Source organism: Chiloscyllium plagiosum, unplaced genomic scaffold (genome assembly GCF_037043375.1).
Source record: "Chiloscyllium plagiosum isolate Xiang-an unplaced genomic scaffold, Cpla_swu_hap1 HiC_scaffold_45, whole genome shotgun sequence".
Classification (NCBI taxonomy): domain Eukaryota; kingdom Metazoa; phylum Chordata; class Chondrichthyes; order Orectolobiformes; family Hemiscylliidae; genus Chiloscyllium; species Chiloscyllium plagiosum.
The window spans coordinates 9,017,194-9,041,344 of record NW_028270183.1 but is presented as its reverse complement, the minus strand read 5'-3'; the positions used below and the strand labels follow the sequence as shown (position 1 = coordinate 9,041,344).

At 41.6% G+C, this 24,151-nt stretch overlaps 1 protein-coding gene and 1 long non-coding RNA gene across 4 annotated transcripts in view; one reads left to right on the top strand and one right to left on the bottom strand.

Moving 5' to 3' along the window:
- The window catches only part of notch3 (notch receptor 3), a 292,195-nt gene that overhangs the window by 181,383 nt on the left and 86,661 nt on the right, over nucleotides 1-24,151 (bottom strand). The gene's annotated exons all lie outside the window — the stretch shown is intronic.
- Nucleotides 8,424-24,151, top strand: part of LOC122552255 (uncharacterized) — an 83,803-nt gene continuing 68,075 nt past the window's right edge. Inside the window, exons 1-2 of one of the 2 annotated variants that reach the window (XR_015754402.1) lie at nucleotides 8,424-9,122; nucleotides 11,668-11,730. This is a non-coding gene — a long non-coding RNA (uncharacterized LOC122552255). The remainder of the gene's footprint in view (nucleotides 9,123-11,667; nucleotides 11,731-24,151) is intronic. The other variant, XR_006312335.2, reaches the window with a different exon arrangement.

Genomic DNA, 24,151 nt, shown 5'->3' with positions numbered 1-24,151 from the left:
GACGACAGGTTCCAGATTATTATCACTCAATGCTTAAAAGGGTTCTTCCTCAAATGCCTGTCTGCAACAACCTTGAGTCTGAACCTTTGACCTTGTACCATCAGCGAATGTGAAAAGCATTTACTCTATCTAAAAACATAGAAAACCAGAAAAGAGGAGCAGCAGTAGCCTTTCTGCCCCTCAAATCTGCTCTGCTATCCAATACCATCATGGCTGATCATCCAACTCAATAGGCTGTTCCCCTGTCTCCTCCATATGTTTGGATCTCTTTACCCTCAAGTGCTATTTCCAACTGCTTCTAGATATCATGGAATGTTTTGATCTCAATTGCTTCCTGTGGCAGAGAATTCTTCAGGTTCACTACTCTCTGGATGAAGACATTTCTCCTCACCTCAGTCAGAATGGTTTACCCTCGCTAATCTCAGGCTGTGACCCATGGTCTGGATTTACCCATCTTGCACCTACCCTGTCCAGTCCTCTGAGAAGTTTATAGGTTTCTATGCGCTCCCTCCTCATTCTTCTTAACTCCAGCAAACATAATCCAAAACAATTCAATCTCTCCTCCTACAACAGTCCAGCTATCCCAAGAATCAATCTGGGGTGGCACAGTGGCGCAGTGCTGCCTCACAGCACCAGGAACCCAGTTTCGATTCCAGCCTCGGGTGACTGTCTGTGTGGAGTTTGCACATCCTCCCCGTGTCTGCGTGGGTTTCCTCTTGGTGCTTTGGTTTTCTCCCACAGTCCAAAGATGTGCAGGTTAGGGTGAATTGGCCGCGCTGAATTGCCCGTAGTGTTAGGTGCATTAATCAGAGGGGAATGGGTCTGGGTGGGTTACTCTTCGGAAGGTCAGTGTGGACTTATTGGGCCGATGGGCCTGTTTCCACACTGTAGGGGAATCTAATCTAAAAAACACTTTCATTGCACTCACTCCATTGTAAGAACATCCCTCCTCAGATAATGAGACTAAAACCCCATGGTAGGCTACTGCAGAAAATACGGAGATATGGCATTGAGGGTGAGTTGGAGGTTTGGATTAGGAATTGGCTGGATGGAAGAAGACAGAGGGTAGTAGTTGATGGCAAAGTTTCTTCATGGAGTGCCGTCACTAGCGGTGTTCCACAAGGATCTGTTTTGGGACCATTGCTGTTTGTCATTTTTATAAATGACCTGGAAGAGGGGTTAGAAGGTTGGGTGAGCAAGTTTGCGGATGATACGAAAGTCGGAGGAGTTGTTGACAGTGAGGAAGGATGTGGCAGGTTACAGCAGGATATAGAGAAGCTGCAGAGCTGGGCAGAAAGGTGGCAAATGGAATTCAATGTAGCTAAGTGTGAGGTGATTCACTTTGGGAAGAATAACAAAAAGATGGGGTACTGGGCTAATGGTCGGATACTTGGTAGTGTGGATGAGCAGAGGGATCTTGGTGTCCATGTACACAGATCTCTGAAAGTTGCCACCCAGGTAAATAGTGCGGTGAGGAAGGCATATGGCGTACTGGCTTTTATTGGTAGAGGAATTGAGTTCCGGAGTCCTGAGGTCATGATGCAGTTGTATAAGACTCTGGTGCGGCCGCATCTGGAATATTGTGTGCAGTTTTGGTCGCCATACTATAGGAAGGATGTGGAGGCACTGGAACGGGTGCAGAGGAGGTTTACCAGGATGTTGCCTGGTATGGAAGGAAGATCGTATGAGGAAAGACTGAGACACTTGGGGCTGTTTTCATTAGAGAAAAGAAGGTTTAGGGGTGACTTGATTGAGGTGTACAAGATGATTAGGGGGTTAGATAGGGTTGACAGTGTGAACCTTTTCCCGCGTATGGAGTCGGGTATTACAAGGGGGCATAGCTTTAAATTAAGGGGGGGTAGATATAGGACTGAAGTTAGGGGTAGGTTCTTCACTCAGCGAGTCGTAAGTTCATGGAATGCCCTGCCAGTAGTAGTGGTGGACTCTCCCTCTTTATGGGCATTTAAGCGGGCATTGGATAGGTATATGGAGGATAGTGGGTTAGTATAGGTTAGGTGGGCTTGGATCGGCGCAACATCGAGGGCCAAAGGGCCTGTACTGCGCTGTATTCTTCTATGTTAAACTAGTCTTAATCCAGTACATCTCCATCAAATCTCTCTCAATCTCCTTTGGTTCAAGAGGAACAACCTGAGCTTCTCCAATCCTACTTTGTCTTTAAAATATTTTGTCCCTGAAACAGTTCTGGTAGATCTTGTCTACATCCTCCCAAGGACCCTCACATCCTTCCTAAAGTGCAGTGAGCAGATTGTATTATACTAAATTTACATAAATGATTTGGATGCGAGCATAAGAGGTACAAATTACAACAAGTTCTTGACCAGATGGGCCAATGGGCTGAGAAGTGGCAGATGGAGTTTAATTCAGATAAATGCGAGGTGCTGCATTTTGGGAAAGCAAATCTTAGCAGGACTTATACACTTAATGGTAAGGTCCTAGGGAGTGTTGCTGAACAAAGAGACCTTGGAGTGCAGGTTCATAGCTCCTTGAAAGTGGAGTCGCAGGTAGATAGGATAGTGAAGAAGGCGTTTGGTATGCTTTCCTTTATTGGTCAGAGAATTGAGTACTGGAGTTGGGAGGTCATGTTGCGGCTGTACAGGACATTGGTTAGGCCACTGTTGGAATATTGCGTGCAATTCTGGTCTCCTTCCTATCGAAAAGATATTGTGAAACTTGAAAGGGTTCAGAAAAGATTTACAAGGATGTTGCCAGGATTGGAGGATTTGAGCTACAGGGAGAGGCTGAACAGGCTGGGGCTGTTTTCCCTGGAGCGTCGGAGGCTGAGGGGTGACCTTATAGAGGTTTACAACATCATGAGGGCATGGATAAGGTAAATAGGCAAAGTCTTTTCCCTGGGGTTGGGGAGTCCAGAACTAGAGGGCATAGGTTTAGGGTGAAAGGGGAAAGATATAAAAGAGTCCTAAGGGGCAACTTTTTCACACAGAGGGTGGTACATGTATGGAATGAGCTACCAGAGGAAGTGGTGGAGGCTGGTATAATTGCAACATTTTAAGTGGCACCTGGATGGGTATATGAATAGGAAGGGTTTGGAGGGATATGGACCGGTGCTGGCAGGTGGGACTAGATTGGGTTGGGATATCTGGTCAGCATGGACGGGTTGGACCAAAGTGTCTGTTTCCATGCTGTACATCTCTATGACTCTATGGCTTTGTTCCTTCTGGATGCTATTTAGTTACCTGTTTTGGTAAGTGTACCTGTGTGGGGAGAATTGGTTCCAGGCAGGACTGGTTTCAACTCTGCTGCCCCCAATGGTGGAATAGCCTCGGGATGCTCATCTTCATTATGCAGTATCAACATTTAAGACTCTGCCACAAGGCTCTCCACAGACAAATCACCTGCCAATACTCACTGTCAAAACACACATAAATGACCAGTTTGCGTGACATACTTGAGGATACCAAGTGCCTGTTGAATCATACAAGACATTGATTGTGGCTGTGTGAAGGAGAGCAAACTGGAGCAGTGTTTTCCTGGAATATTTGACAAAGTGGTCGATCATGTCAGAGGATATTGCCCCATGAAGGCTAGTTAGCTTAGTTGATTAGATGACTAGCATGATATATGTCAATGGCATAGGGCTTAATCTCCATTCCTCATTGCCGTACTGTAATAGGATGGTGAACTTTAGTTTGGTTCAGGAGTATTTGCCAAGGACCTGCCTTTGGGAGATTACATCCTGCAGCATTAAATGAAATTAAAGTAATTCACTAATAAAGTTGGCAAAAGTGAGTTAACTTACATTTCCTTTACATATTGATCATAGCATATCAACACAACAGTATTCCTTAATAGATAGGAGGAAAGTTTGATTTTTGCGTTTTTTGAGGAAGTATCAAGAAGATTGATGAGGGCAGAGGGGTACGCATTGTTTACTTGGACTTTAGTAAAGCTGTTGAAAGGTTCTGCATGGTAGACTAATTCGTAAAGCTAGATCACATGGGATTCAGGGTGAGCTTGTCAATTGGATACAAAATTGGCTTAACAGCAGTAGACAGACAGATGATGGAGGGATGTTTTTTCGGACTGGAGACCTGTGACCTGCGATGTTCTACAGGTATTGGTGCTGAGTCCACTTTTGTTTGTCATTTATAAAAATGATTTAGATGAGAATATAGAAGGCACGGTTAATAAATTTGTAGATGATACCAAAATTGGTAATATAGTGGACAGTAAAGAAGGTTATCAAAGGTTACAAAATGATTTTGATCGATTCGGTCAATGGGCTGAGGAGTGGCAGATGGATTTTAATTTGGATAAATGTGAGGTATTGTATTTTTGTAATATAAGCAAGGACATGACTTAAACAATTAAAAGGAGGCCCTTGAGTCGTGCTGTAGAACAGAGAGACATAGGGATTCAGGTTCATAATTCTTTGAAGTTTGCATAATGTATAGACAGGGTGTTTAAGAAGGCATTTAGCACACTTGCCTTCATTGCTCAGAACCTGCTCACTGAGTACAGGAGTTGGGACGTCATGTTGAGGTTGTACAGGACATTGGTGAGGCTCTTCTAGAGTTCTGTTCTGGTCGCCCTGTTATAGGAAGGATGTTATTAAACTGGAGAGCGTTCAGAAAAGATTTACCAAGATGTTGCTAGGAACGGTGGGTTTAAGTTATAAAGAGAATCTGGACAAGCTGGGACTATTTTCACTGGAGTGTAGGAGGTTGAGGGGTGACCTTATAGAGGTTTATAATATCATGAGGAGCACAGATAAGGTGAATGACAGGTGTCTTTTCCCTAGGATGGGGGATTTCAAGACTGGGGGCATATTTTTAAGGTGAGGGGAGAAAGATTTTAAAAATGAGGACAATTTTTTCACACAGAGAATGGTTGTGTGTTGAATAAACTTCTAGAGGAAGTGTTGGATGTAGGTACAGTTACAACATTAAAAGACAATTAGGTAAGTACATGAATAAGAAATGCTTGGAGGGATATGGGCCAAATGCTAGCAGGTGGGACTACATTATTTTGGGATTATGGTCAGCACAGACTGGTTGGACTAAACGATCTGTTTCCATGTTGTAAGACTCTAAGACAGACTGGTGCATCAAATGCATTTGTTTTAGTAAACCTAACCATACATTTTCCGCACTGTAACCCTGTGTTATTTTGTACAAAATTTACTCCAATCAGTATGCCTCTACAATAAGTTTCTGTCCTTTTCTCCACCCTGTGGTCAACATTTATCTTTCAACCAATATCAGTTTGAAGGAAAGTGATGGCCTAGTGGTACTATCACTAGACTATTAATCCAAAGACCCAGATGATGTACTGGTAACCTGGTTTGGAATCCCACTGTGGCAGATGATGGGATTTGGATTCAACTCAAATCTGGAATTAAAAGCCAAATAATGGCTATTGTCAGGAAAAACCATGTGGTTCACAAATGTGTTTTAGGGAAGGCCTACATGTGATTCTATATCCACAATAGTCTGATTGGTTTTTAACTATCCTCTGGGCAATTAGGAATGGGCATTAAATGTTGGCCTAGCCAGCACTGCCCACATCCTGTGAATGAATAAATAAAACTGACCACCTAGTCACCTATCCCATTGCTGTTTGAAGGATCTTGCTGTGTATAAAATTGATTGTTGGTTCCCTGTATTAAAATAGTGACAATACTTCAGAAAAAAAAACGAATTGGCTGTTAAGCACTGTTAGATGTCCTAAGTTGTGAAATGTAAATAACTTATTTATTTCAGAGCACATTATACTTCACACAAAATACATGTGGTTTGCTACAGTCCTCAGGCTCGTACATGCTGCCTTACAGTTTTGCGCATTTTGCATCCATTTCCTATGCCTTTCTTATAACCCATACTTTCCATGAAGTTTACCGTGTTTATAAAAACATGTGCAGAACTTCCCAATAGTTCAGTGAGTAACACAGCATCTAGTTTGTACTGGATCATTCAGACTGGAAAGTACATTGGTTTCAATTCCAGTCTGCTGATTCACATCTGGCTTGCAATCAGGCCATTACAATGACGTCTAAAAACGTTGGTACAAAAGTAAAAATCTTTGTATGCTGGAGATCTTGAGTAAAGACAGACAATGCTGGAAATACCCAGCCTGCCTGGTACTGTATGTAGCGAGAAGTAGAGTTAAGCTTTTCAGGTCTGTGACATTGCTTTGAGAATCCTGGAGTGAATAAAATTCATCAGCATTCCCACTTTTGGTAGCAGGTACCAGCTATGTCACCATGGGTAGTACTCTTGCCCTATGGTTCACAAGGTTGTAGGTTCAGGTTCCATCCAACAGCTGACTCCAAAATTTGGGTTAATACTCAGTCCTGAACTGTAGGAGGTACTGTCATGTTAACGAACTGGTAAAATTGAGATACATCTGCATTATCAGGAGACTGCAAAAAAAATCCCTTGACTCTATTTTGAAAAAGATCAGGAGAGTTGACCAAATTTATCCCTCAACCAACATCCCTAATAGACATGATCCAGTCATTATAGCATTGCTCTTGTCGGATCCTGCTGTGTGCACTTTGAAAAATACTTCTAACTGTAAAGGGATTTGGAACTTCTTGAAGTTGTTAATGAAAGTATAGTTATAAACATATAGTCATATAAATTGTACAATTAAATTTTATTTATTCTACTTTTGTCAAAAAAACTCCCCAATGTTGCATGTACTTGACAGAGTTGGGTGGAGTGGTGATGCTCAGTAGTGATACCAGGTTCAGCCTCATGACAGCCTGATCAATCTTACCATGAATACGTCTGACCACTCGAAACCAAAGTGACAGCCATTGCCTTTATAAGATAACAGGAGAAATTTGGAGACAAGAAGAATATTTAAAGATGTGACACGAAGGTCCAGTGACTGGAAGAGTTTTTTAAGTACATGATGGAAGTACTTAATGCCGTTGATTTTTTTTCTTTCTTTTATCTGCACCCAGAAGTGTTATTATAGAACATAGAACATTACAGCACAATACAGGCCTTTCGGACCTCAATGTTGCATTGACCTGTGGAACCAATCTGAAGCCCATCTAACCTAGAATATTCCATTCTTGTCCATATGCCTATCTAATGACCATTTAAATGCTCTTAAAGTTGGCGAGTCTACTACTGTTGCAGGCAGTGCGTTTCACGACCCTACTACACTCTGAGTAAAGAAACTACCTCTGACATCTGTCCTATATTTATCACCCCTCAATTTAAAGCTATGTCCCTTCATGCTAGCCATCACCATCCGAGGGAAAATGCACTCACTGTCCAACCTATCTAATCCTCTGATTATCTTATATGTCTCAATTAAGTCACCTCTTAACCTTCTCTCTAATGAAAACAGACTCACGTCCCTCAGCCTTTCCTCTTAAGACCTTCCCTCCATACCAGGCAACATCCTAGTAAATCAACTCTGAACCCTTTCCAAAGCTTCCACATCCTTCCTATAATGCAGAGATCAGAACTGTATCACAGCCAATTGAGAGACCTTCCCACCACCAAAATGACTGAGTGTTTGTTTTTTTTTAAACGTTTACTGACCACCACCAGTAAAATATACGTGTGTCCAACTGAAGTTTTAGAAGCAAAGACCATTACAGGCAATGCAAACCATGAAGGGTGAGGAGGAAGGTAGGGAAAGCAGGAAGGGGCTAAATCAAAATGAAGTTGGATGAGGAAGTCCAGCATTGTATCCCCTGTGGTACCCACCTCTCTCTCTGAAGACATCGAATGTGTTGGTATACACCATGTGCTCCCTCTCCAATGACACCAGGATAAGAACATAATTGCAGGAGAGGGGCAGACAGTCAGCAAATATCACCCCCTCACACCCCACTGTCTGGACCTGTTTATAGACAGCCTGACCATGCCAGAAGCAGATCAATGAGGAGGTCTCTCTTAACTGCTCACACCCCTCCACACTAGGTGCCCAAAGAATAGAAGTCTGGCAATGAAGTGCAACTAAAAACACAACAAAAGGTTTTTCAAGCAACTTCAGATAAAATTTTCGTCAGCTCATTTCAGCCAGGCAGTAGTGTAAGTGCTACAGTTACCTGATTATACAGGATAGAATGTTCCAGGGACCTGAGTGATGTGGATTCAGGATTTGAGACAGAATTGGAAGAGTAGCCTAACAAGGCCCATTTTGATGTGAGAAGTGTGTCACACCATTTATCATCCTTTGGCAGCAGTACGATGAGGCAACAGTGAATTGCTAATTAAAGGGAGATTATTTCTTGTTAAAGGCCAACTCATCTCATTCATATTCAGCTTCCTATCATACCAAATGCAGCAAACAAGTCACACATTCAGAAAAAAAGACATGGAAACCACAATGGAAACCTGGCGGCCTTAGCTCACCATTTGATCCAAATGCCCTCCATGATGCATTCTATCAAAGTGCAGCTCAGCTTACCACCTGCATGCACCCCTCACTGTGGGCACTGGCATTTGGGATAGCCAACTCCTCATGACCAATGTCACAGCTCTCTGGTACACTAATAGGGTGCTCAGCATAGACTTGCACTGTGGGGAACACCGGCAACTAATAATGAGGCTGCAGCAAGGAGGCATTGCACACAAGACCAGGTTCTTAGCTCAAGGATTGGACTAGCCTGCATCTCCAGGCTGCTCAGTTGCTCCCCTTAGCATTCATTCACCTACCTGCTTATTTGCAGCATCATGCTATGCCATGCCAGCCAGCACATTGATGCTTCAACCAGAGCCAAAGGTATTCACTACTGTCATATTGAGGTGTTCTTTAGTGGAGACACACAGACAGACTGCTTGTCATATTTGGCAGTAGGGTTGTGTAGAGAGTCACATCTTGCTGGATGGCACACTGAGATATCAACCTAACCTCCACAGCATGTGCTGGCTTCCTGTGCAGCAAACACTGCATATTCATTCATCTAGATAGCAATGTCAGAAACTGGTAGGAACTGGTTGTCAGTTCGGTCAAGGGTAGTATGCATCCATTATCCTCGTAGCTGCCGTTACTCCTACATCCTGGAGCATCCTTGTGTACCTGGTGTGTTTGAGAAGTAGTAAGTGGGTGGAAGTTGGCAAGAGACACACAGGTTGACCTGCGTGAGGGAAGACAGAGCAGATTTCTTTTAAAATGTAAGTATTAAAATATATATCGTTTCATTTACGAGCATAGAATTTAGAAATATAACTAAACATAAAGGGCATAATGTTTTAATTTTTTTCATGATAGGAATGTTTACAGAATGTCTTTTACATCAGTTGTAATGGGGATATCTGATTCATTTAAAGTTGTTTCCCATAAAGTTGCAGTTTTATGGATGCAAAGCAAGGAGTTACTATACTCTCTGCTGTTGCATTCTCAACACTTGCTGGGTAAATTCCTTCCAGGATTTATTGAAGAAATAGACAATCAGCTGAGTTCCAGCCCAAGATCACCTGTTGCAAAGTGTACATCTGGGAATGTTGAGTGAGGGCATGATTAGGGCTAGCCCCCATTAATAATCTGTCAGCACTCACTGTCTGGCCTTATACTTGATTTATTACTCAGGCAGTTTACCAGAGGGTGCGCCATGGGCTTGTGTAGCGAAATTCGAAGTTAGAAGTTAACATCATGTGTGAACGTGCCTGAAATCTGCCCTATAAATGAATAGAAAGGATTCTACAGCATGGAACTCTCAGGCCTTATTAATAAACCACTTAAAAAGAAAAAGGAAAAAAAACTGTTTCATTCCCAAGTTCTGATTGTTGCATTGTGACAAATGATAATTTAAAAGAATCCTTTGAGAGAGACAGTTTCTGCTGCCTAAGTTGCCATTAAAGAGTTTATATGTTTTGGAATTTGCAACTAATTTTGATGTTTCATTCTCATCTGTCACGACTATCCTGTGTGGCTGTTCTGATTGAGTCTATCATATGTGCAAAGAGACCATTTTGTAATGTGACTCTCAATGTGGTGAGAGTGTGACAAAGTACCTTCGTACGATGAGCAAGGCAGATCGAGAAGCTTGCTAACATCAGGTGAATGAATGCTACTAACTTCATATTTTTAAAGTGCCATCAACTGTCCAGCACCCTAACATTGGGAATCAATAGCACTGCAGCAGAGTAAAAGGAATTTTTGTCTGAAATGGTCTTCCAGTGAGTGGTTAATGGGCACATTTGCCGAGCCCCCAATTCATTCCTGCACATTCTACAGCCCCCCCCTCCCCAGTAAGACAAATGGAACAAGGCCACTAGGGCCACCATTTCCATTAAGAGGTTTCTGCCGTCTCTTAGCAACCTTATTGTTGACCTATGCATTAGTAACACGATAAGAATGCAGCTACAACGTGGATGATGTAGAATTCCCCGTCAGAGTGAAGGACCTCATTGTTTCCTGCCCCTGCCACATACCATAGGTGGGTACAAGGTTTTCATACTGCAGTCTGTGAGAATGGACATGACTTCAGATTTTACATGGCATTAATTTAAGCATATAGCAATTTAACGGCCAGAGTTTCACTGCACGAAAGTAAGGGCTGGAGATTAGAGAGTGTGGTGCTGGAAAATGACTGTACGGTGATTGTAATGTCAGGATAGTAATCAAAGCGATTCCCTGTCTATCTAACTGAAGCAAATACATTTCAGTCTCAGCTTCAGTGGCTGCTCCCCTTCCATCAACTACGGCATATGTCATGAAATAATCCAACAAGTAGAGGGTCAGCCAATGCTTTTGGTGGCATGGATGAAAATCAAATTATTTCTTCCCACTTATTTCCAGCTGCAGTCAGTTTGACTCAAAATAAGATAGGCAACTTGGGATAGCACTCCCGCTTTAATGTCAGAAGGCTGTGGATTTCAATCCTACTGCAGAGGCCACAATGTAGACTCCAGGCTAAGGTTCCCATTGACAGTATTGAGGGAGCTGCACTGTGTTGCAGTGAGACTCTCACTGTCCTTTCAGGTGAGTGTAAAAGATCTGTCAACACTATTTCAAAAAGCAGGCGCCTTCTTCTGGGCGGCACAGTGGTTAGCACTGCTGCCTCACAGCGCCAGAGATCCGGGTTCAATTCCCACCTCAATCAACTGTCTGTGAGGAGATTGCACATTCTCCCTGTGTCTGCGTGGGGTTCCTGCGGGTGCTCCGGTTTCCTCCCACAGTCCAAAAATGTGCAGGTTAAGTGAATTGGCATGCTAAAAAAATTGCCCTTGGTGTTAGGTTTAGGGGGATGGGTCTGGGTGGGTTGCTGTTCGGAGGGTCGGTGTGGACTTGTTGGGCCAAAGGGCCTGTTTCCACACTATAAGTAATCTAATCTCATCTTCTCAGTGATCCGGGAAATGTTTATTCCCGAGCAGTATCGTATGAACACAATTATGTTATCTGGTCAGCATCACATTGCTGTTTATGGGAGCTTGCTGTGTGCAAATTGACAACTGTGTTTCCTACGGTGCAACAATGATTACTTTTCTAAAGTACTTGACTGGCTGTGAAGTATTTTTGAATATTTACTTGTGGTGAAAGATGCTACATAAATACAGAATCTATATTGCAGGAGAGTTGTAATGGGACTATGCAAGAACACCGCCAGCCCAATTTCCAGAACTCACATCACCCTCGCTCTTGTTCAGGGTCTATTTTAGAGTTAGCCCTTCAACATTGTCTGATCCTAGCCTAAGAGAACTGTCCTTTTTTTTCCAGGGTGGGGAGGTCCTTGCCCCTTCTGAAGGTTTCATCAAATGTGGCATGGAACAGAAACTAATTGTAAGTCTGCACTGTCCACTGCTATGGCAGAGAGCACAGATGCCATGTGCTGCTATAGAAGCCAGAAACAGATCCAATGATGACACAAACACAGCTGGTTTGAACTCAGAACAATGCTCTGCCCAGTCAGCCCCAGCAATGACTCTCAGTCCCAAATGGGAGCTGCTTTGAGACAGAATTATGAAATAATATTGATTTAAAAGTTGTTATGTTTTACTTGTCCACTAAAAATAGGGTTAAACTTGTTTTAAAGTGCTCTGCAATTTTTGAGTTGCTTTGCAGGTTGAGGTTCAGGTTGTAAGTTTGCTTGCTGAGGTGTTAGGTTTGTTCTCAGACGTTTTGTCACCATGCTGGGTAACATCATCAGTGAGCCTCCGATGAAGCGCTGGTGTTCTGTTCCGCTTTCCATTTGTGTGTCTTGGTCTGTTATGGTGGGTGATATAATTTCCGGTTCTTTTTCTCAGAGGTGGGTAAATGGAGTCCAAGTCGATGTGTTTATTGATGGAGTTCTGGTTTGAATGCCAGACCTCTAGGAATTCCTGTGCGTGTCTCTGTTTAGCCTGTCCTAGGATGGATGTGTTGTCCCAGTCGAAGTGGTGTCCTTCTTCATCTGTGTGTAAGCATACTAGTGATAGCTAGTCATGTCTTTTGGTGGCCAGTTGGTGTTCATGTATCCTGGTGGCTAGTTTCCTGCCTGGATGGAGAACGATCCATCCTAACCAGTCTCTGGCCCAAAGACCAAATACAAAAGGTTAGTGTAGGAAAGCATTTCACTCCTCAATCTCACCATCACTTTTCTTCTTGCATAAGAATCCCCACAAAGCATATGAATTATTTGCAAAACAAGTTTCCCTAAGATTGGGACTTCCACAAGTCACAGACAGAAACAATATACAAATCCCTACAGCACAGCTCTTTCATTCAACAATCACTCAAAGCAAAATCAGAAACAGATGAACAAAAGCAGATTTTGTATGGAAATGATGTGGTGTAGTGCTCAGTCTCAGCAATAGCCAATTCTTGCTTTCAAATGTGTGTGTAACGTAAGCACAGGATTGGAGGACATTCTATGCTTTAATCAGAAATTCTATGCATGGGAAGCTTATGGGATGTGGTTTGATGCATTGGCACTGAATGCTTGGATCAGGCACATTTGATGTGGAATTGAATATAATACATACACAAAATCCCCCAGAGTGAGAGAGAATTAGGATTTGTTTTCTCATCTTTTGTTCTTAACTTATAAGTAACTCTGTCTAAATTTTGCTGATTATTTTTAAGGTTTGTTCCTCTTCAGGATTTTTAATAGCTTGACTATGTATGATTCACTGCCTAAACAGTGAAGGATCTGCCTGTACTGCTGTTTTTTTCAGACATAAGGAGATAAATAATGTGGGAGGGATCCAATTAATCATAGTCAGATGCCCCATCTTTCCTTTTTATGTCCAATTACTCGCATCCAATTCTCAGGAATACAAATGGAGTAAAGGTTTAATTTTTTCTGGTCATGTGGCTAACCTATAAACCGTTGGCTGTTAATTCTTTCATCATATCAAAATGTAGTAACAGTGCATGTGTCTATAAGAAGCAATATTTATTTAATGCCTGTGTTAATAGCTAACTTCCTCCACCATTGACTTCCTGAGGTCTGGTTTGACACTGTCAGTTTCTTTCCAATACTGTGCAAATGTGGCCAGTTGCTAAGGTGCAAACCCAAAAAATTGAGTGTCCTTAAATTAGTTAGCTGTGTGAGCTCATTGCTAAATTATAACTGGCTAGCAACAATCATGGTTTTGGAAATTCTGAGGTCAATTGTAATATTTCGAACTGAACATCTGAACTGGGAGCAGGACTCGGCCACATGGTTCCTTGATCCTGCTCCGTCATTCAATAAGGTCTCATTGTGGCTTCAACTCCACATTCCCACCTACCTTCAAGTGACCATCAACTCTTTTGTTGGTTAAGAAAGTATTCATCTCTTGTCTTCAAAATATTTTTTGACCCTGGCTCCACTGTCCCCCAGGGAAGGTAGTTCCAAAGACTCCTGACCCTCTGAGAAAAAAAATCCCCTCATTTCTATCTTGGATTGGAGAGAAACTGATGGTGTCAAACCAGACCACAGCAAGTCATTCCCTTTGGTGGAGAAAATTAACTATTAACACAGGTATCAAATAAATATTGCTGTTTATAGACACATGCACTTTTACTACATTTTGATATGAAGAAAGAATTAACAACCAATGGTTTATATGTTAGCCATATGAGTAGAAAGAAAATTAAAGCTTTAGTCCATTTGTACTTTTAAACGGCATCACTTCATCTTCAATTCACTAACTTGACATAGCCTCGTGATGGTACCAGATTCAGTGACTGACTTGAATGCTGAACCTATAAACTGGTAGTGATATAATTTATGAGTTCAGTTGTGTCACAGAGGGAACATTTTCATGGAAGCCAGATTCTTCTTCACTTGATAGCAAAAGAAAACACGACAGAGACCATTGTGGTTTAAAAGTAGTCAGATTCACCACATGCTCCGGTTTCCTTCCAACAGCATTACGTGCTGCACGGGGACACTCCCTAATAGGTGATCCAGCAAGATAAAGTACTCAATCCAGTTCACAAACTGCCAGATCACTCCACAGTTGTCAACTGTGTAAAACTCAGAGGGAATTCAAAATTTTAATCTTCAGTGATGTAATTTAACCAGAGGGCAAAAGAAGTTGGGCTTCTGTTATTTCAAGAAAAGGGAGTTTAGGTGTGTTATCTATTTCGTCTGCTACTTTGACACCTTAATTTGATAATGACATGTTAATAAAAATTAAAATATGTACAATACGGAGTTTTTTTTTGTCAAGAGGACACAAGTAGACTGAAGAAGACTCAATGGTTTACTGTTGAAGACAAAGTAAAGGCCTGATACCTTTGGACATGTGAGAAAAGTAGTTTGTGTAAATGTAACAACATTTAGGCACCAGCAATTTCCCATAAACAGCAATGGGATGAATGACCATTAATCTGACATCTGGTGCCATTAGTTCAGGAAGCAGTGAACTTACAAAAGGTGGTTTAGAGTCCCCATTTACTGCACATTTTGTAAATGAAACATAATTCTAATCAAGTACTATCGTTTATGAAAGGTCATAGAAACTGGAGAAGAGGGATAAAAATTTAGATTCCTCCTCCACATCGAGTTAATTGATCCTAAAGTCTGCAAAACAAACTAGAGGAACAACAGCAGATGTATCCCTGTTGCTTGCTTACATACAAGCATTTCTATTATATCGCTGAAGTAGCCCAATGCCTTTACCTAATACATTAAAGTCCCAAAGAACTCAATTCACGAAAACACAGGATTTACATACATTGTTGGAAAATATCCACCCAAAAAATGAGATTGCCAGGAATAGGAATTTAAAGAATATGAAATATGCTCACATACCTAGGCTGTGAATTTAGAGAGACTGATGGATAATTACTGGCCAGAAGGGAAAGTAGCTAAATAGAAATTTTGCACACTGTGTTGATAGTTATCCCATATAAGTCTAGAAAACTATACCATTCTTACAGTGCAGCATAACTAACATACTTGGTCCTTTCTTCCCTCCTATTCTAAAGGCATTGAATCCTGCAGTGGTACAGTTCCATGGATCCTGCATATCCAACTTTGATGAGTTGTTTCTTGTGTAAATCAATCCAATCCATCTTCAAGGGAGCCTCATCCAAATTATACAGACAATTTTCAGCACAGATGGACAGTGGTCAGCACTGCTGCCTCACAGATCAAGGGGTAGAGGCATGGACCTGGGTGGGATGCTCTTCAGAAGGTTACTGTGGACTCAATAAGGATTCAATTATTCTAGGTAATTGGATATGAATCAGGTGTCCCTCGTAAACCCAAAAGATGCTGAACACCAATTGCAAATGTTCACCATTTACTGATTAAAATTACCTAATTTAAAATAACCAAGCAGACTGATACCACGGTACGCATCTCCCACCATGTGAATAAATATTTTATTGCAGCTGATTTAAATAGATTGACCAATCTGAGGCTAATATCACCAATTTCTGCAACTGAAATACTCAACATTTGAAACATAGACATCAAAAATTATTTTTTGACACTGCCACAATTCTGAACTGTACACCCATATGGGTTTAACCACTAAACGTATCAGAATGCATTCTGCAATACCGTTTAATAAACTTGATACCATTTAACTATAATTGATCACAGTCTAAAAGTGTGGGAAAATACACCTCGCCAACCTAATTCTGGGGTAAAATACCACCTATGGCAAACAATTGTGTTCTTGGGATGTTCTAATTATGCACTGATTAAAAGAGTGGGTGTTTTTTGGCAAACAAAATCCTGCAAAACAAACTTCCATTGAGGCAACCATCAACAGAATGAGGACACGTTATAAATATAATTACAATAGAAATGTGTTTGTTCTGCATATTGAGTATGTTCAGTTGTGACCATTAAGTGTTTTGTTCCACAAGCGTTTTTGCAAATAGTGATGGCCCATTAAGACAAGTGGTCAGACAGAAAGAAATTAGTGATGTTAGAAATGGCATAAATACTCAAAGCTTTCAAATGTACATAATTAAAAGTTCTGTGGCTGGCATATTTCCAACATGTCCATAGTGCATGGGAAAGTGGCCAACATGTCTGCAGGGCAAAGTGCCTAATCTGCCTATAGGGCATGAAACATGCTGATTGGCTCAAGTTTCACATTTGCTGAGAAGCAAGCGATATAGTTAAATGAGGGCTGCCACCTCTGGCTATGCATTTCTGGAGGTTTCATTACATGACCTTCTCCTTCCTACCATCCTGCCTCTGCACTCACAATTAGTCACCATTCAAACAGTTGGAAAGCTAACAGATTCTTCAATAGATGATTGGATGATTCTTGACTGTCAGTCAAAAAGCCTTTGTTTTCTCATCACTAATTTCGATAATGAACAAACAAAAGATGTTTAAAATATGTTTAGTAAATTGTTCCTGGGCTTGCTTGCAGCAGTGTCTTGGAAATTAGGTTTTCATTCCCGGCTTTAGGTAATTCTGGAGGCTTGGCAACCCTACATAAAAGGACACTTCATTCACATTGATGGTCATGAGAAGTCTATTCTCCTTCCAGTTGGTATAGAAGGCTCAGGCACTCTGCGTACACACATGCTGGGGGATCAGTGGCACGAGTGTGGGGATTGGGTAGTTTGAGGCAGGAAATAATTTCATGGGATCCTCAGGAAACTATCAACCCAGAGTTGGCAATCCTACATTCTGAAAGTACTCAGTGTGCCTGCCATTATAACCTTTCTCCAGCTTTCTGCAAATGCACATCATTTGGCTGAATGAAATCTCATGAAGTCACTATAGCATTGAGACATATACACTTTACAGGTGGACCTTGAAGATATGAGAAGATGAGAATAATAAAGAGAAACTGTTTCAATGCAAACTTAACCATGCAATGACCAAAGAAACTGAAAGGACTTGCATTTGTCAAACATCTCATGACTACCTGACTTCACAAAGCAATTTACAGCCAACAAAATACTTCTGAAGCAGTCATTATTGTAGAAAACACAGCATTCAATTGACACACATCAAGCTGACCAGATAATGTGTTTGTTGATGGTTATGGAAGGATAAGTATTGCCTAGGCACTGGGGAGAACTCTGTGCTCTTCTGCAAAAGAGTGGTGTGGTATACACCTGAGAGGGCAGACAGGATTTTAGATTGACATCCACTTGAAAGATGCTACCCCTGATAATGGAGTACTCCCTCATTACTGGACAGGATCAGTGTAAACTGTTATGCTCAAGTTTCTGGAGTGGTATCTGGAGTGAAGTGAAGCCAAACCTTCTAACTCAGAGGTGAAAATGCTACTAACTCAGTCACAGCTGATATATTCATAGGAACATAGAATCATACACAGTGCAGAAAGAAGCCAATCAGCCCATCAGGTCTGCACTGACCCTCCAAAGAACATCCCACTCAGATCCAGCCCCTTAATCTATCCCCATAGCCTCACATTTACCATGGCCAGATCACCCAACCTGCACATCTTTGGATTGTAAGTTGAAAATGGAGCATTCGGCAGAAACCTATGAAAACATGGGTAGAACATGCAAATTCCACACAGACAGTAACCTGGGGCTGGAATCTAACAAGTGATCCAACATGCCTCCCATATCGATCATAACTTTAAGAAATATTTGAAGTATTAATAGTATTTGATGACAGGGTTGCTTATGCAATAACACATTTGATGAATGAATTATTTCAGGATGAAAGTCATGCTCCTGATAAACAACGGTATCTATTAAATTGTGACTCAGCTACATCAACTAATTCTTCTTCCACTGTGTCCACCGCATTTCAGCACTGACAACCTGAAAACAATTTCAAGGGTCATTTATTATGTGTAAAAAGACAGTTTGTTCCAGCCCTTGAACCTTATCACTATTTTGAATGTGGTGAAAGTGAGGACTGCAGATGCTGGAGATTAGAGTCAAGAGTGTGGTGCTGGAAAAACACAGCAGGTCGGGCAGCATCCGAGGAGCAGGAAAATCGACCTTTCAGGCAGAAGCCTTTCATCAGGAATCCTGATGATGGGCTTTTCCCTGAAACATCGATTTTCCTGCTCCTCGGATGCTGCCTGACCTGCTGTGCTTTTCCAGCACCACACTCTCGACACTATTTTGAATGTGTACAACACCTTGAACTGAACTAATGGATTGATCAAGATCAGTCACTTTGTGAAGATGTAGCAGGGCAGCGCCTATGTTGTAGCACCCTAGGACCAGCCAGCTCTGTTTTGGTCAAGTTAACCCTGAATTTTATTTATCAATTTTGGAATTTGTGACTGCTGAATTCCCCTTTTCTTCCCCGTTAATCATCCATAGGATGACTGGGGGAGCTAAAAGCCTCACCGCTAAGCACTGGACTTTGGTCACAAATGCGTTAGTGGTTTGCTTTTTGAAAGGGGCAATGCCACTGAGTAATTGTCCCACAAACATTATAATTAGTAAACAGAAGAATGAACGCTCACGTCGATGCCATCACACTTGCTGGCACATCTTTTTAAAGGGAGAAAGGGGAATAAAATGTGAAAACGTTGCAGGTTAGTGCTTTGCAGATGTGCTTTAGTGGTCAGCAGCACAAAAGCAGTGGTTTATTTTACTGTAATCTGCTGACCTGACATCATAAAGTAATTGCATTTTTCAATGATCTAGGCTTGAGCTCCAGCAATGTAACAAACCTCACACTGTGTAGTTGACTATCTGTAAAGTTATAAAGGAGGGTGACTTCAGAAGTTCAGCCTGTGGCTAAGGTGTATCTGTACACACTGAAGATTCAATCCTGTTTTAAGGGAGTGAGATTAAATGCAATATGTCAAGGATACTTTTTTTTCCCTCCTGAGAATTTCATTGGCTTCCCTACAGTGTGGAAACAGGCCCTTCGGCCCAACAAGTCCACACCGACCCTCCGAAGATTAACCCACCCAGACCCATTTCCCTCTGACTAATGCACCGAACACGATGGGCAATTTAGCATGGCCAATTCACCTGAGCTGCACATCTTTGGACTGTGAGAGGAAACCGGAGCACCCATAAGAAACCCACGCAGACACGGGGAGAATGTGCAAACTCCACATAGACAGTCACCCGAGGCTGGATTCGAACCTGCGATCCTGGTGTTGTGAGGCAGCAGTGCTAACCATTAGATTATGATTAGATTACATTACAGCGTGGAAACAGGCCCTTCGGCCCAACAAGTCCACACCGACCCGCCGAAGCGCAACCCACCCATGCCCTTACATTTACCCCTTGCCTAACACTACGGGCAATTTAGCATGGCCAATTCACCTGACCTGCACATCTTTGTGACTGTGGGAGGAAACCGGAGCACCCGGAGGAAACCTACGCAGACACGGGGAGAACGTGCAAACTCTACACAGTCAGTCGCCTGAGGCGGGAATTGAACCCGGGTCTCAGGCGTTGTGAGGCAGCAGTGCTAACCACTGTGCCACCGTGCCGCCCATCCTCTTATTCTCTTATTTTCAGTGGGAATAAACTGGATGCTTTAGGGAAAAGGATTTGGAGAACCAACATTGTGGTTGGGATCAGAAACCTATTGCAGAGGTCAGAAATGTGCCTGACGTATAAACCGGTGGGACATGTCCCACAGTATTGCTGCTGGATGTGAAGCAGAGACCCTTTTATTTATAGGGGGAGAGCAGAGCACAGGGAGCTCAAGGAGGGCCTGCCTAATCCAACAAACTCATTATCATCTTTAAACACTTTCTATCTGGAGAAGAGTGGAAGCCAGATCGGATCTAAATAACATAAGTGAATAATTTTGAAGATGTGGAGAATGAAATAAAACTATGTTGGGGAACATTTAAAGCCTGGGAAAACATCTCCATAAATAGTCCCATTAGTCACTTTCCCACTAACTAGGCACAGCTGGGTCTATGTAATTATAGCAAAATAAACTTAAAATGTCTCAAATATTTGGGATCTCTGGTATTTCTTTCAAAAATACTGCAAGTTTCCATTTCATTATCTTTTCATTTTCAAGGGAACAACCAGGCTCCTGTGCCTTCTTTCCCAAAGATTTGTTTCAACTGACTGTGATACAAGTTTACAAACAACTCTTGTGCTACAGCTTCAAATAATCAGCTCAATGTATCTCCCTGCTGAGCACGTCTTCTTAGCAGGGCTTTCTATCACCACTCTGGGATTGAGTGGTCACCTGTGGAGGAGGACAAACACATCAAGTGGAGTGAGTGCAGTTATGTTCCATGCTTTACTAGTTGTTAAAGTAAATAATAACAAAGCTAACAGGCCAGCATCCACACTTGAATCTCTGGAGATCTAATACTCCTGGTTTGGATTTCAGCCACCCTTTGGTGTAAAAAGTTAACCTATATCTCCTCTTCATGACTCAGGACATCAATTGCGACTCTTGGTAGCATTCTCATCTCTGAGTCTCAAGGTTCCGAAATCAAATCATATTCCAATCTTATTTAAACACAAAACACAAAGTTGATACTCCATTGCAATGTTGAGTGTGTGTAGTTTTGGATGAAACAATAAATCTAGAATTTACCTGCCCACGTGGAATCAAGCAAAAGGTCCCATGATATTATTTTGACAAAAAAAAGTGAGTTGTCCCTGGTGTCCTGCCAAATTCTATCCCTTAAACAATGCCACAAAAAGATTGGCACATTATTAATACACTTCTGTGTGTGGGAGTTTACTGCGTGCAAATTGGCTGTCGTATTTCCTACATTATAACAGGGACCACCACTTCAAAAGTACTTCATTGATTAAGTACTTTGAGGCATTCTGTGATCATGGTAAGTGCTAAATAAATGTAAGTCTTTCCTTTTAATGACTGAGCTTAAAGGTGGAATTTGACAGATTAGTTGACAGCAGGTGATGGAGGGATACCACAACTGAACCTTAACCACTAGCTCTCTGACTAAGCACACTGAATGATGTTCAACATGGGTCACCAGATCACAAACAGAATTGTTGATTTCCCTTCCCCAATTCAATTGTAATGGTGTTGGATTCACCCCTAGTCTGTTATTGGCATGGGTGAAACCAAAGATTCTGCTATTCTGTCTGACTCAGTATTGTGGTGGTAAACTTAGTGAGTCATCAGGCAGCTTTCCAATTAATTACATTTCTACGTGTTTCCTTTCTGTTACAATTGTATTTTCACCATGTGAGGTCCACTCTAATCCTCATTTAAAAGGAAATTTAACTGGTATAACCATATAGAGTCACCACATAAGCCAAATAGGGGTTACAAATATCTCTATCTTTTAATTCAAGGAATTTCTCAGAGTTTATTGGCTATCCTGAACCCTAGACCATTTTATTTCGTCCATTGTCAATGCCATTCATTATGAAGAATATGAGTCAGACTTTTGGAATTGTGACCACCTTTGTAAAAGTATATGTGTGTATGTGAATGTATGTATGTATCTGTGCACATTTGTGTGTGTGTGTACTGTGTGTCTGCGTATGCATATGTGTATGTGCATGTGTACGTGCTTGTGTGTGTATGAGTATGTGTGTATGTGTTGTTTTAAACATTTAACTTTTATTCACCTATTGTAATGTCATTTCATTCACTGTTTTGGGGCAATTGTCATGACTTCAGGTTAAAACCAGAAGTACTCCAGACATTTTAAACTTGTAATTCCAAAATATGATTTTTGAAAGAGGGCTGATACAACCAAAATAGCTGCAGATGTAAATTACATGGGTGTTCAGAGAAAGAGGGAGTGAGAGACCTACTGAATGTTACACTTCAAGATGCAAAGGGAACTTCGCATTTTAGAAACAAATGGGGTGGGTGCCTAGGGCACCTGGATTGAATAAGTGACCACATTAGATGTGAGCACAAAAATGTTAAAATTTTATTCTATACTTCTCATTTGACTCTATGTTGAATGTGTGGTGTGGGGCTGTTAAAGTCATACTTAACCCAGTGCACCAAAAGCCCTTGGATGGGACACAGTTCTACCGGAAGTGAAGCTTGATCTAGTCGTCCTGCAGGGCCAAGGAAAGGGCAGTTTTGAGAGGTGTTGAAACAGAATGTGATGATTTTACCTTTCTGGAATTCAGTGATTTATGTGGGAAAGCAAGAATACATGATGTGTTCTAAAAAAGGATTAATTACACAAAGTCAGTGCAGACCTAAAATCAGAGCAGACCTTAGAGACACAGGAGACAGGGCTGTAGACAGGGAGGGAGCCATTAGAATCAGCATGCAATGAACCATACCTGGCTTCATTCTCAGCCTAATCCTATAGTTATTATAATTGTTTTAGAATGAGGGAAAGGAGGCTTTCTTTTGAAGAGATTATATTGGGTGGTCTTTGTACAAAGTCAGTTCATTTAGACTTTTAAAGTTAGTGATTTTATTGCCAAAGTGTTGTGATTGATAATCAGTGAGTCCAATATGCTGTGTGGTGTGTACAGAGCCATGCAGACTAGTAAATCACTGAACCTGATCCCTGATCTATGTTAAATAAATTGATTTGGACTGGAGATTGAAACATAGGAACAGGAATAGGCCATTCAGTTGCTCCTGTTTGTTCTCCCCTTCATGTATCCTGCATCTCTAATACCTCACCTAATAAAAATTTAGCAACATCAAGTTTTTAATTATCTTCCAGCTTCAATAGCTTTTCAACATTTCAGAGTTGGAAGTATTTCTTAAATCATCTCTGAAAGGCCTAGTTCTAATTCAAAGTTTATTATTTATTAGATTCCCTACAGTGTGGAAACAGGCCCTTTGGCCCAGCAAGTCCACACCGACCCTCCGAAAATTAACCCCCCCAGACCCATTTCCCTCTGACTAACGCACTTAACCTCTAGGCAATTTAGAATGGCCAGTTCACCTGACCTGCACATCTTTGGACTGTGGGAGGAAACTGGAGCACCCGACAGAAACCCACCCAGACACGGGGAGAATGTGCAAACTCCACACAGACAGTCGCCCGAGGCTGGAATTGAACCTGGGACCCTGGTGCTGTGAGGCTAACCACTGAGCCACCGTGCGTCCTTTATCCCAGACTGACTCACCAGAGGAAACAGTTTCTTCCTGAATTGCAACAAATACTCTCACTATTCCTGGTTAAGGAGAGGAGAGGTAACAAAAGCAGGCAATGTTCCAGCATCTGATCTTAATTTCAATTTCAGGTTGCAGGATTTGACTGCTGACTTCCTTCTCCCAACTCTCTCCGGTCTGATCTGATTCGCAAAGAATGGCAAGTGTTATGATATATAAGAAAGATTGCGGCCCATCCAACAGTACTCTTATCAAGGAAGTTAAAAATCACACAACACCAGGTTATAGTCTAACAGGTGTATTTGGAAGCACTAGCTTTCGGAGCGCTGCTCCTTCATCAGGTCATTGTGAGCAGTGCTCCGAAAGCTAGTGCTTCCAATTAAACCTGTTGGACTATAACCTGGTGTTGTGTGATTTTTAACTTTGTACACATCAGTCCAACACCAGCATCTCCAAATCTTATCGAGGAAGGTAGATGGAAATTGGTGCGGAGAAAAGATAAGGGAATATTATGTTCTTTTGTGAGCCTTTGAAAGGATAGTCTTCTCACCATTGGCATCCCTTTGCCCACAGAACAATCATTATAATACATACTGACTCAATATATGTGACAAACTTTGCAAAGAGTCTGAAAGGAGTAAGTTTAAGTCCAACTTTTAAAGAACTCTCTTACCTCACTAGAGAGTTAATCTTACTCCCAGCTCTCAGAAGGGCCAATAAAGGTTTACTGTAGCAAATCTGCTGTTGTGATATTAAATTTACAGATCTGTTTTCCAACAAATCTGTACAACACACATTTAAGGGTATTTATTC